Source organism: Ictalurus punctatus, chromosome 17 (assembly GCF_001660625.3).
Source record: "Ictalurus punctatus breed USDA103 chromosome 17, Coco_2.0, whole genome shotgun sequence".
NCBI lineage: Eukaryota > Metazoa > Chordata > Actinopteri > Siluriformes > Ictaluridae > Ictalurus > Ictalurus punctatus.
The window spans coordinates 18,625,895-18,640,086 of NC_030432.2; positions in this window are offsets into that span (position 1 = coordinate 18,625,895).

Genomic DNA, 14,192 nt, shown 5'->3' on the forward strand with positions numbered 1-14,192 from the left:
ATATTTTAGCTATTGTAAAATAGCTCTGCATATGCAGATGTTTGGGGACATGTGCATGACATGTGTGCACCTGATTGACTCACTAACAGCTTGCTAAAGAATGTTTGAATCTCATAGCCTCTCCAGTGCCCATTTTCCAAACATAAAGTGAAACAAAGTTTCACCAGTTTATGACCAACCTATTATAGACATTATGAGGAGTAAGACATGAAGGAGCATGTTGTTATAGGAAAATAATCAAGGACAGCATGGTGTGATGTATCCCGACACCCCAAGATTGACTATTTTTCAATAACGGCACATCCTGTTGTAGTGTATCATTCCTATCTCACAGTACCACAGCAAATTTCAAATGATAATTTTGTTCATAGCAAAAAATATGACACATGGTACTTTGTTATAACATACAATATGTGAAGATGATGTGGGATAGTGGGCTGTTGTTAATTGGGATAATCTAATAATCATTATCAATATTCCAGATGAAAACAGGTCAGAAAACAGGCAGAGAGCAATAATTAGAGTACTCCATAATCATTGATGAAAATACAGGCACTGGTCTAAATAAAGCGAAGGAAACTAAGGTTCAGAAATGCAATGAACTTTACAATGAGACATGAGGGTATATAAAGACAAACTAATCAAGGGATGAACTCAGAACAGGGGAATACATCATGTAACAGACCTTTGACAGATCAGATGCAGAGACAGGACCAAAATACAACATAATCAAAAGCACATAGAATCAACTCAAAAGAAAAAATGAGAGCAGTGCTCATTGCACTTTGAACCATATTAATGCCTGTGAAACAGCTGGGAACTTTCATTCCTGTTATCACGTGCAGTGTGGGAAATAAGTATTGAACACGTCAACATTTTTTTCAGTAAATATATTTCCAATGAGGTTATTCACATGAAATTTTCTCCAGACTTTGGTATTAACTCAAGAAAGTCCATAAATGAAGTTATGTGCAATAAAGATTAATGAAACAGGAAAAAGGTTTTGGACACGCTAACTGAAATTTATTTAATACTTAGTGGAGAAGCCTTTGTTTGTAATGACGCTTTCAAGTATGCAGTATTCAGGTGTGATTTTGACCCATTATTCTAAACATATTGTCTTTAAATCTTGAAGAGTCTGGGGGGCCCTCTTGTGAACCTTGATCTTTACCTCTTTCCACAAATGTTCAATTGGATTCGAGTCAGGTGATTGACTGGGCCATTCTAACACCTTGATTTTTTTTCTCTCTCTCTGAAACCAATTGAGAGTTTACCTTGCTGTATGTTTTGGATCGTTGTCCTGCTGGAAGGTCCACCCACGTCTCATCTTCATCCTCCTGGTGGATGGCAGCAGATTCTTCTCAAGAATCTCCCAGTAAAGGGCTCCATTCATCGTTCCTTCAATTATATGAAGTCTGCCAGTACCATGCGATAAAAAATAGCCCCACACCATGATGCTTCCACCTCCAAACTTTACTGTTGGTATAGTGTTTTTAGGATGATGTGCAGTGCCATTTCTTCTCCAAACATGGTGTGTAGTATGACAGCCAAAAAGTTCAATTTTGCTCTCATCTGACCAGACTACACTCTCCCAGTATTTCATAGGCTTTTCCAAATGAGTTGTAGCAAACTTTAAATGAGCTTCGACATGCCTTTTCTTTAGTAATGGAGTCTAGTGGGGTGAGTGTGAGCAGTGAAGTGCATTGCCTATTGTTTTCTCTGTGATGATGATACCTGCTGCCTCCAAGTGTTTCTGGAGCTCTTTCCGAGTGGTCCTTGGCTCCTGGGCTACTCTTCTGACTATTCTTCTGAATCCCTGGTCAGAAATCTTGTGAGGAGCTCCTGTGCGTGGCTGGTGGATGATGTAGTGATGTTACTTCCACTTGCCGATAATGACCTCAGTGGTGCTTACTGGAGGATTCAGAAGTTTTGAAATACGTCAGTATCCGATTCCATAAATATGTTTCGCAACAATAAGCTTGCGAAGGTCTTGGGAGAACTCATTGCTTTTATCCATCATGAGATGTTTCTTGTGTGACACCTTGGTAATGAAAAGCCTTTTTATAGACCATCAATTTACTAACCCAGCTGATATTAATCTGCACAGATATGAGGTACTGTATAATTACTTTCTAACTACTTACGGATTTCAGCTGGTTCCTTGCCTTACCTTGTCTTGGAGAACTGCTTTTTCTTAGCATGTTCAATACTTTTTTCCTGTGACATTCCACTTTATTACACATAACTTTATTTATGGACTTTAATGCTGTGAATTCTTTATATTTACAGATTTCTTGAGTTACTACTGATGTCTGGGGAAAATTTCATGTGAATAACCTCATTGGAAATATATTTCCTGAAAAAAATGTTGATGCATTCAATTCTTATTTCCCCCACTGTATATTATAACAGCTATAAACAGCCATCCCCTCAACACGCTCTTTTTTTCTTTCATTGCTTGTCGTGTTTGTGAGAAACTGGAAAGTCCAAAATGTCCTTTGTCCTGAAAATTAATCCATATTGGAAAACAAAAAGTTACAAGTCACTTCATACTTTATTTATAGATCACTTTAACACAACAAAAGTTGACCCAAAGTTTACAATAAAAACTATTGTATCCAGAGACAACAGCAAGAACGGTAACAATAACAACACAAAGCCCTGACACTGGAGAGTCCTTACATAAATGTAAACGAACAAGTCTCATCATATCAACAATTATAAATATTTCTTTGTTAAATAACACATTTCTAATCCATTCATAATTAGTCTTAGATGATGTGCAGCATCCACATTACAAGTCAAAGTGAATGAGCTGTTATTATATAGACATAATAATGTCTACTGACCAATCAGATTTGAGAATTCAAAAGGGTTGTGGAATAAATTAAAGGGGGTGTTTGTGGCTCTACATGAAACCTACATAATTAAACCCTTCTTTGGAATTGGTGAAACTATAATGGATCATTTAAGTTGAGCAGACTGGGTTATTTTATTGGAGTATGTTAACCCAACTTTTAGTTAGTTATCAGGTCACAATAGCTGGGTTCCCTTTATAACCCAGTGTTTGGTTTAATTCCGCTAAAACTTTTTCTTTTTTTTTCTTTTTTTTTTTTTTTTTTTTTTTTTTTGCTGTAAAGTCAGTGGATAGAACACAAAATTCTCAATTGACAGCAAGAAGAAAATCTTCTTGCTTCTTCAGGTGCCAACAGCTGAGAGAAAATCCGTATGTAAAGTTTTTCTCACTTTATCCTTTGTGATTTTGGATTTAATATAAAAGCCAAATATATCAGGGTAGGCTTTCATAAAGCTCCCTTCACCCACAGCATACCGCCAGTAGCAGGCTGGTGATCAATTTATTTAAAGAGTCCTAATTAAGAATATCATAAAATGTTTATTACGGAAACATAATTCACCATATGAGCCAAATATAGACTTTTATGCATGTTGCCACAGACAACAGCAGCAAGTGCTATAATAACACTTAAGCAGCCATAACGTGTATGTATGGAGATGATTTCAATGTTTTATGGCATCCTTAATACAAGAACATTCATGCATACTTGCAGAGGTTCCAAGCAAAATCCAAGACTAAAGCCAGGTCTGCACTACAGTATTTTAGTCCGGTGTTATATTATGTGCCCTTCCTGATAGATAGATTATCAGAATTGTGAGTTAATTTCCAGGTCTGGAGCAGAGTCGATCAGAGCAGAGTGCCAGCATGGATGATTCAGTTGCATGAGTGGGTAATAGGCTGAAATTAAGCCTTTAGAGACTGCCCCAGAATAGCCAGTCTGATGTTTTCAAACGTGTTTGATTTTTACAAAGGAAGAAAGAAAGGAAGCCTGAGGTTGAACAGTATTTTCTGACTTGTTGTGCATGGTGCAGTAGTACAATATATATTTGTTAATAATTTGTCGTCATAGTAATTTTGCGTATGTTATTTATGCACTCGGTATTTTGGGCATCTGATACATACAGTATATGAGAGAGGTCTCAAGGAGAATGAGCAGACTAGTGCAATGATTGGAAAAAGGCTGGGTGGTGTTTTTCCAATCTTCAACTGTCCAGTTACGGTGAATCTGTGCCCTCTGTAGTCTCACAGAATGGTGCCAAAAAACAAAAAACATCCTATGAGCAACAGTTCTGTGGCCAGAAACACATTGATGAGAGAGATCTAAAAAGAATGGCCAAACTGTTTCTGAAGGCTTAGGCAAGTCAATAATCAGTCCCTCCAGCATTTTGTGATTTTGCGATTGCAGAAATGAATCCAAAATCACGCAAACGCCGCAGTATTCAAAATTACCTATTCAAAATAGTTTGCAATTTTTCAAAATTACATTGTTCTGCAGATTTGGGCCAAGACGGGTCATGATGTCATCACAACCTGTACTCAGCCAAAGCCCTCTTTGAGTCATATGTGTCAAACATAAGTACAGTTAAAAGGTCTTATTTACAAAAAAAAAAAAAAAAAAAAAAAAAAAAGCACAAAAAATCTGCAAGTTGCATCGCAAATTTTAAGAAAAGCTGCAGCAAATTCAAGTGTTTTTGGCCACAATAATCACAAAAAAACTCAGCAAAATCCTTTACGGAATGAAATAATTAGTCTTTACAACCGTGGTGAGCAGAAAAGCATTTCAGAATGAACAACATGTCAAACCTGTGTTGTGGTAGCTAATCATGTGGCATGTGAACACAGATGGCTGACTGTGAACACTAAAGTAACTCCTAGTTCCAATGCAGACTGTCTTTCTTTATCTCTCTCTCTCTCTCTCTCTCTCTCTCTCTCTCTCTCTCTCTCTCTCTCTCTCTCTCTCGCTCTCTCTCTCTTTTTTTTTTCTCAGGTTTCTCCTAACCAAATCTGAGCAGCTTTCTGATTGAACCAGACAGATGGAGGTGTTCATCACATTACATGTAACCTCATTTTCCCAGCAGGTTCCCATTCATTGATCACATCCATGTGTTGTCCATATTAATTTTTCCTACGTGACTCAAAACGCCACTTCTGTAGACTGACAGCTTTTCCGCGCACTGATCTTTCTGGCGCCTCTCTCTCTTGTGTGCTAAATGATCCTCATCAGCAACATCATCCCCAGAATTGGGTGGATAAATTGAATCACAGCACAAATTTTCACAGCCCTGCTATGCATGGTTAATTATGTACATATGGGTGCTTTCCCTGTGCCTCTGATTTTTCTTGCCACTTTTGCCTCTTCCGCTGCTCCACCTGTCTGAGGAATTGATGGTGCTTTCGTGGGGAATGAATCATCTCCGCTCTGTCATGACATTCTAATATCACCACTCGCATTATTTCATTCACATGAAAGCCAATTTGGAAGTGATTTTGGGGATAAAGCTTCTGGCTAAAGTCAAGGGCTCGCTGATGTGATGCTGATTAAACTTCTATTAGAATGCAACAACTGTGCACTTTCCTTAACGGCCAAGCGAGAAAATGAAGCCATAAAACCAATGTCACAATCACATTGAGTTGGAGCGGAGGCATGTGCTGGGGGTTGAAGCTCATTATGGAGCTTGTCACTTGATGTGTGTGAGGCACAGCAGTGGGATTTTGTTGTGCTGTATAACTGTGGTGCTCCTCATGCCCTTCGTAATGGTGTGCTCTGGGTTGTTGCTTTCACCCACACCACACTGACAGCTCCTATTGCTCCGATGGACCCAACACAGTCCTGTCAGGAAGAGATCACCTGCATCTGCTCGTCAGCTTTACCACCTCTGAAGCAGCAGCTCGTCAAGCTCAGAGTCAGTCCTCACTTCATACTGTAGCGGCACTACATCAAGTAGTGTGTGTGTGTACACTTCTTCCTATGAAAACAGCTGCAGTGACTTGTGTTATCGATGATAAGCTGACATAGGGTTAGCCTCTATCATGAGTTTGGTGGATTGCTGGGACAGACAGACAGAGAGACAGGTAAGACTTTATAATGTTATATAATTTCAAACTGATCATCAACCAAAACATTGTTATAGGCAGCTCTGATCCTGGGCAGTCCAACATGAGAGTATTTTAATATATGATGCGGTGAAACTCTCAAATTAATAAAATGAAGTTTATAAACACATTCTTGATATCTTGGTATTTAACTTCATTTGCATTCCTGCCAAATGTCTGTCCGCCAGAGATTGCTGTCCACAATTCCTCTGACATCTTGAAAGATCGAATAACTATGTTTCAAATAAAGTACTTTACTTCAATTTCAGTGAGCTAAGTATACTTTTAAGACCAGGCTAATGTACTAAAGCCTCCAATAAAGAACATTTTATACTTTTCACTCAGTAGCCATATCCTGTTCTATGAAGCAGAATTTATAGGTGCAATCAGAGGACACTGTAGTTCAGTCATTCTCAAATGGCGGACCGTGGTCTGTGTCGGACCCAATAAAGGGCCAATACCGACCGAAAAGCATTAAACAACATCGAAGTGAATAAAATAATTACTGACAGCTTTCAAAGATGATTGACCCAGTGCAGTGCTCTGCTCTGGCTCTGTATCAGTGAAGAAACAGTGTCCAATTGTGAGCATTTTCAATATGAAATGAATATCATGACGAGTTCTGCGTCCTATTCAACTAAGTGCGTTTATGCAAACTGTTCTCCTGAAGAGTTCTGCGTCTCATTTGATCACAAATATATCTTCGCACGTGAAAGATGATGTTGCAACTGTGAGCACACAGCAGGCAGACACACAGAAACAGAACGTCCATCGATATCAGATATAGACTTTGCAAATGTGAGTATGGAACTTTCAAAGACGAGTGAACAGAAAAGTAAACATTCATGCTCCCCAAGACAAGTTCAAAACCAATGTGCTTTATATTCTCCAAGTCCATAGCGCTTGTCAAAGGTGCCAACGTGAAGCACCACTATGACACGAAATACAGTCATTTCGAGCAAATGTATTCTCAAAACACAGAGCTGAGAACGAGAGAAATAAATCAACAAGACAAATAATAATAGCCTACTGACTACAAATACAGCATGTACAATGGACATTTTCACAATCAAAATAAAAAAGTTGTTTGTAGTTAATTTAAATTTGTCTGAATGATCTCATTTAATATATTTAATAATAGTCCTGAAAGCATCTGATCCCAAATCATATTATGTGACAAGTATGTTTGTTACTGTGCTGTACAAGAGCACAAATAAATGACAATATCTATCCAGAGATTTCCCACTTAGGAAATTTGTGTGACTGGACCTTCTCAAATCATATTTGAATACCCCTGCTGTAGTTTATTCATACATCTTCAGGTCACAGACAGGGTCACAGATGATCCAGAGCCTCTCCCTGGAACACTGAGTGTGAGGTGGAAATCCACCCTGGATATCAGTGTCCATCATCAGGGCATAATGCACACTCTAGAGGCAGATTAGAGTAACCGATTCATCTACTGGTGGATTGTAACCACTCTTTACAACTGTGGTGAGTAGAAGAGTATCTCAGAATGCACATGATGTCATACCTTGAGGTGTATGGGCTACAACAGCAGAAAACCACATTGGGTTCCACTCCTGTCAGCAAAGAATTGAAGTGTGAGCCTACAGTGAGCACAGACTCACAAAACTGGACAGTTTGGATAAAGATTGTAAAAAAAAATTGGGAAAATGAGCAGGCGATGTTTTTTCCAATCTCCATCTGTTTAGTTTTCAGCCTGTGTCGACTGTCACCTCAGAGTGCTCTGGTAGTATATATGATTAAGATTTTAGGTCTAAAAAAAAAAAAAAGAAAAGAAAAGAAAAAAAGAAAAAACTCCTTAAACTACAGAAAACCAAACTAATGTGCAGTAACATATAATTGTAATTTGTAACTTCCCACCACTTATTTGTTTGCTAGCAGGCTACAGTGAGGTTTTTCTGTTTCTTTCTAGAAAGCTTTAAACAGAATACTGATTCTATTATTATAAACTAGCCTTGAATCTGAGAGGAGTTGTAATGCTTGAGTAACTAGAGTTGTTTTCACCCCCCAAGATGCAAAGAAATGGTGAAAAAAAAATGTCCTTTTCATCCACTCTGTTCCTTTAGGATGAAAGCCATGATCAGTTGTATTATTGTTATGTCTCACTACTATTCATAGTACTGCATCTGTGCATATCATGTAGTGGTGTTATTTTCCTCACTCAGCCGCACCTCCCACGGTCATTTCATTTAGCAGGCCTGGCTCTGCTCGTTTGATCTGGCTCTTAATGATTGCCCATGCTGTCGGATTTCTCCACTGTTCTGTGTGTCATTGTGCACAGGAAGCCGTGATCCTGTGCATCCAGGAGATAGTCGGGTGCTATAATTATCATAAAACCACAGCCACCATTGTTATCTTTGATTTGCGGTCGTTACCTGGCTGCATCTTTTGCTCCGCCACCAAGTATGTTTGAATAAAGATAAAAATTGGAGAACGTGCCGAGACCCTACACTCAGTCCTCCTGCCACGTGTTTGGAATTCTTAATCAGGGTGCGTGTAGTGTTGGGGGAGAGCACCATGCTCTAGCATCTGCCATGGATTTTCAGCCACCTGTTTTTATGTGAAATTGGAATTTGCACATAAGAAAAAAAAAAGAGTGGAAACACCAAATATAGAGAAAAATAAATAAATAATGTTGGCTGTTCTGAAAAGTTGATGCATGGACAAAGAAAAAATGTAAATGATGATGGAATCAGTTGAAATATTTTTTGTTTTGTTTTGTTCCAGTGATGTTCTAACATTCAATATAATGTTATTTGTATAGCACTTTTAACAACAGACAGTGTTATAAAGCAGCTTTACAGAAATCCAGATGTAGATTTAGATTCCTAATGAGCAAAGCAATTGAGACATTAGCAAGGAAAATTTCCCTGAGATGACTTGTAGAAGAAGCTCTCTCATTGCTTCGTTGGTTTCCTCTGGGTACTCCAGTTTCTTCACCTAGTCCAAAGGCATGCATTGTAGGCATTTCCAAATTGATCATAGTGTGTGAATGGGTGTGACTGTATCCTGTGATGAGTTGGTATCATGTCCAGGGTGTCCCCCATCTTGTGCACTGTAGTAAGGGTGAGAGTTAGTCATAAACTTTAAGGTATCCATGTGGAACCATCCATAGCAGCAGAATAGGATTCACAAGTGCAGAGGTTTTGCATCAGCAACATGCCTCCTGTCAGCTTCCACTTGGGAAAACATATCTCACCATCTTAAAGGCTTACTTCATCAGATCAGATAAGACGTTTCTTATATAAGACCTCAAAAGTCTGAGGTACACACTTCATGAGCAGAATCTACTCAGGGCATTGCAAGAAGCTTTTAATAAATGTAAGAATGCAAATTGCTTCAATCATGTTGTTCTCGCTTTCAAAAGTGAGTGCACCACTAGCACTAAATCGCTTTGTGTGCAAGTTGAGACATGGCTTTTTTTAAGAAAAAAATTTATTTATTTTTTTGCTTGTTTGTTTGTTTTATTTTCTAGTTATGTCAGATTTAATTATCACACCCCTAGTTACACCCCTAGTCATTTTCAACTTTGCAAATAATAAACAATTATTTATCGATTTGTCAGCCTTAAGCACATAACCATCAAACACAATTTTCTCTCTACATTATAAATCTTCCAGTATTCAGCAGCTGTCGCCATAAATCAAAGCACCAAGCCTGTGACAGAGTGTAAAAATTAATTACTGCATACTTTACAGAATAAAAACCAATACAGACAAAAAAAAAACGCAAGGCAGGCATATTTACTTCCCCCTTTTTTCTGTCCCTGCTAGGGTGATAGACCGGAGTTATGCTTATTAGCACCGGGACGGGGGTTTATCATCCCAGCCTATTATTCAGTAAGTACGGTAAAAGTAATAGGAAAAGAATGTTAAGGTTTAAGAGTAATGTGATGTTTACACACACACACACACACACACACACACACACACACACACACACACACACACACACACATACACACACACACACACACACACACACAAACACACAATATCCCCAGGTACACACCCACTCACATTATAATACCCAGTACACCAAGCTATGGATATATTTCTTGCAATAAGTTGCTCCAGAGTATAAACCTCCTTAAATTCGGTTTGCTTAGAGAATAACCTCAACATTTATATTGCTTTGTTGTTTAAATCTCATTAATGTTTCAGGCATTTTTGTTTTGCATAAAACAGCACTTCAAACATCTATGGGTGTAGTCTAGTTTCATTTTTGTCCCGTTAGTATTGCTGTAATTCAGTGCTGTTGTTTTTTTTTGTACTGAATACACATTTTTGCTACAGTTTTGGTCTATGTTTATTTTGAAGTTATTCCACAGTGTTGTTGAATTCTACTGTAGAATTTGAGTGGTCAGTAGTAGTGATATTTAACAGTCACTATTTTAGAAGGAGACTCCAATGTCAGTACTTTGTAACCACCTGAGGTAAAGCTGTAACACATTAAAGTTTAGGGCTTATTAACTTCAAGAGAGAAAAAGAACAGGACAGGCTGTTGAGGAAACACTGTTTCTAGCTGCTATAATGAAGTAACTGTAACAGACATTCCACAACATTAAATGTATAACTATAAATGGGTAAAAGATATGATGTGTTATTCTTTATTAATTTCAAAGCAATTGTTAGTGTTGGCAAATTGGTGTGGTATAAAAGGAATAAACCACTTTGGGACGTGTTGTTATTAGAAAAGGGTCAAAAATGAGTTGGTCCACTTCATTCACACCACCCCATAGTGGATTATTTTCTTAAAACAGACTAATTAAATTACTTAAAGTAAGGGATTACTTTTCATTGTTAAGTAATTTAATTATAGTTACTTGCATTATATACTGTATAGACAACAATTCTGTCTAAAACAATATTGAATTTAGAATCTAAATGTATCTAAAGATAAAATTAGTTTTCTAATTTAACTCTACCCCTTTATATTAGTTAGCTGGGTTCGAGCCAAGAGGCTGTGAAGTCGCTCAAGTTCAAGGATGTCAGCAGAAATGAGTCACTATTTTGTAAAATGGAAATGCTTCCATTACTTCATTTTTTTTTTTTAAATGTAAAAGTAGTGGCTTTTGCATGATGGGGAGAACATGCAAACTCTGCACACATATGGCTCCGGCGGGACTCAAACCCTGGAGCTTTGAGACAAACATGCTAACCACTAAGCCACCATAAGCCCTATAACTAAATAAATAAATAAACTTGGCAAATATGTTAAACTCATGTTACATACCTGTTACACCCATTCAGGAATCATCGTGATGATAACACTTAACACTTAATCCAGCTCCATGCGTGTACATATACAGTAAGCCCATTTGGAATCTGTAATGAAGATAGATTAATTTAGATCAACAACAACAACAAAATATTGCATGCAAAAGCAGCAATGGATCACTGCAGATAGCAAGAATTGCCAAATACAAATTGCAGTGTGTAATCATGTAATCAAATAAAAAAAAAATCTAAATAAGCATCAGTATCAGACCCGTGAGAGAGAGAGAGAGAGAGAGAGAGAGAGAGAGAGAGAGTTTGTGTGTGTGTGTTTGCGTGTGTGCTCAGTGCTTTCACACCTGCCTCTATCCATCTGTCTGTGCAGGCCAAGCTGACCAGAGCAACACTGGACATCAGAGAGAGCAGCATGGGCACCAACACACACACACACACACACACACACACACACACACACACACAATTTATGTATCACCATTCTTGCCTTTTTATGTTTTTTTTGTTGTTGTTGTTGTTGTTGTTGTTTTTGTTTTTTTTTAAGTGAAAGCTGACTTAAAAGTAAAAGAGTAAAGAGTCCCCATAAGGTCAGATATTCCTATTCCAAAATCTTCCTATCCAAGATATAAAAACATGTCCACACACACACACACACGCGCACACACACACACACACACACACACACACACACACACACACACACACAAACACACATAGTGTATATACACAAATCCGTACAAATCTGTACACCTATATACACGTCATACACACGCACTAATGTATACACAACAAACACACACACAAGTAACATATGCAGATGCTCACACACCAACACCTAAATCTCAACACTCATATGCAAAAACATACACACAAGTATGCACAAACAAATCCTCCCACCCCACTCCCCTAAACACACACATGCAGGCACCCACACACATAACACCTCAACACCCACACACCCAAGTCAACATGCTCACTGACAAACACATAGGAATACACAAAGATTACATACAAAATAACAAATAAAACTCAGAAACCCAACACCCACACAGACACACACACACACACACACACACACACACACACACACACACACACACACACACACACACACACACACACACACACACCTCTGTATGTAGTCGTCTTGCTCTCAACCATACCCGGCCCTTTTAATGCCCATCAGAGGCTGTGTTGGTGGCCTTGACTCCATCTGCTCGTCCTATACAGTAGGGGTTCCCAAACTTTTTGACACCAGGGACTTGTTCAACAGTGAAATAAATTTCTCTGAACAAAACAAAATCTCTCCAAACAAAATCCAACTATTCAAAATGGAACTGTCACAGAACACATTAGGACCAAGTTGTCAGGTTGTGTTTAAAATTTGGATTAAACCCATGCAATTCACATGATCAGTCAAACTAGAAGAACTAAACAATAAATATTAGAGATGGTGATATTGGACCACAAAAAAGAGTATTGGATATTGGGGAAAACATATCAGATATTGGATCTTGTATCAAATGGAAAAGACTGGAAATGGATTTGGAAAAGAAATTAATTTTTGGAACTGGAAATGTTTACATATAAAGATGAGCAACCCAGAGCCTTAACCAGTGAGCTAAAGACATAGACTACGTTTATATGGACAGCAGTAATCTAATTATTGACCTTATTCTGAATAAGACAATATTGTGATTAAGGTGTTTACATGAGTCGCTTTTAGAATATTCCTTTCATGTTCCCGTTTTACATGTTATAGAACATAGATCAATTAACGGCACACGTCATTACGTCACGTCACGCTGTCCAACGTTCCCTCCAGAATTTCACATATCGACATACAGTTGGTCTTCGTTATGGTGCCGTATACAGTTTTGGGTGTTTCATTTTTAATTTTACGGAAGCTTCAAGTGCAGTTAATTATTTGTCCTGCTATACGTGCAAATAGACGACTGCTTGAAGCCGTGGGCTGCGTCTCAAACCGCGTACTTACCATCTATACAGTTGCCGATATACATGCATCTCGACTACTATATAGTGGGTAATTACATGGTTTCGGATGAGGCCGTGCTCTCTTGTTTGCCATCAAACGGTTGAGCACTGCCGTGTGTGTACGTGTCCTGTCGCAAAATGCGGTGAAAACTCCCATACGACGTTAATAGTGTGATTAAGGTGTGTACATGTCTGTAATGCACTTCGATAATGTGACTAAAACAGGAATACCCCACATGTCTTAATTCGATTTGTGTTTACTTCAATATGACCTTAATCAGATTAAGGTAATCAGAAATTGCTATTTACATGGTAGTTACTCAGAGTATTGTCTTAATCGGGTTAATATTGGATTATTGTTGTCCATGTAAATGTACTGATGGATAAATCTTACATTTTAAACTGCTCTGTGTCACACTCATTTACATAAAAATACCCCTAAATCACCATGTATAGTAAACAGATTCCCTTCAAAAGCAAAATTGTATGGCTGTGTGTGCAATCTTGTGCCCTAATAACATTTGGAAAAGCTGTAATAGCATGAAAATCCCTGATTATTGTTGGTTTTTCTGCTGCCGTATTTGCATTGTAATGTACATGTAATGTGTTGCAGTGTGAGTAATATGCATGTAAGAGGTGTCATTTTTCGGCTTCTAGTTGGTTAGGAAATTCCACACCTCTCCAAACTCTTGTTGAAATACCCAAAAGCCTTAGAGTAGAAAAAACTTGAGTATACATGAGGATGCTATTTCCACATTTTTGTTGGCTTCTCTAAAAGTGGGATGAGTTGTTGGCAGAGATCAGCTAAAACTGCACTGCGCAAAAGAAATTGACTGATGAGTCTTTAAAAACACATTCCGCTGCACAAAGCTGAGAATGCAAAATCTTCCAGCAAGGCATCTCAATCTGTAGATGTGCCTTTAATATGATTTTATTTACATTTCAACTGTGTCATTTCATCTGTCTGCACCATTTGGTAATCAGCATTG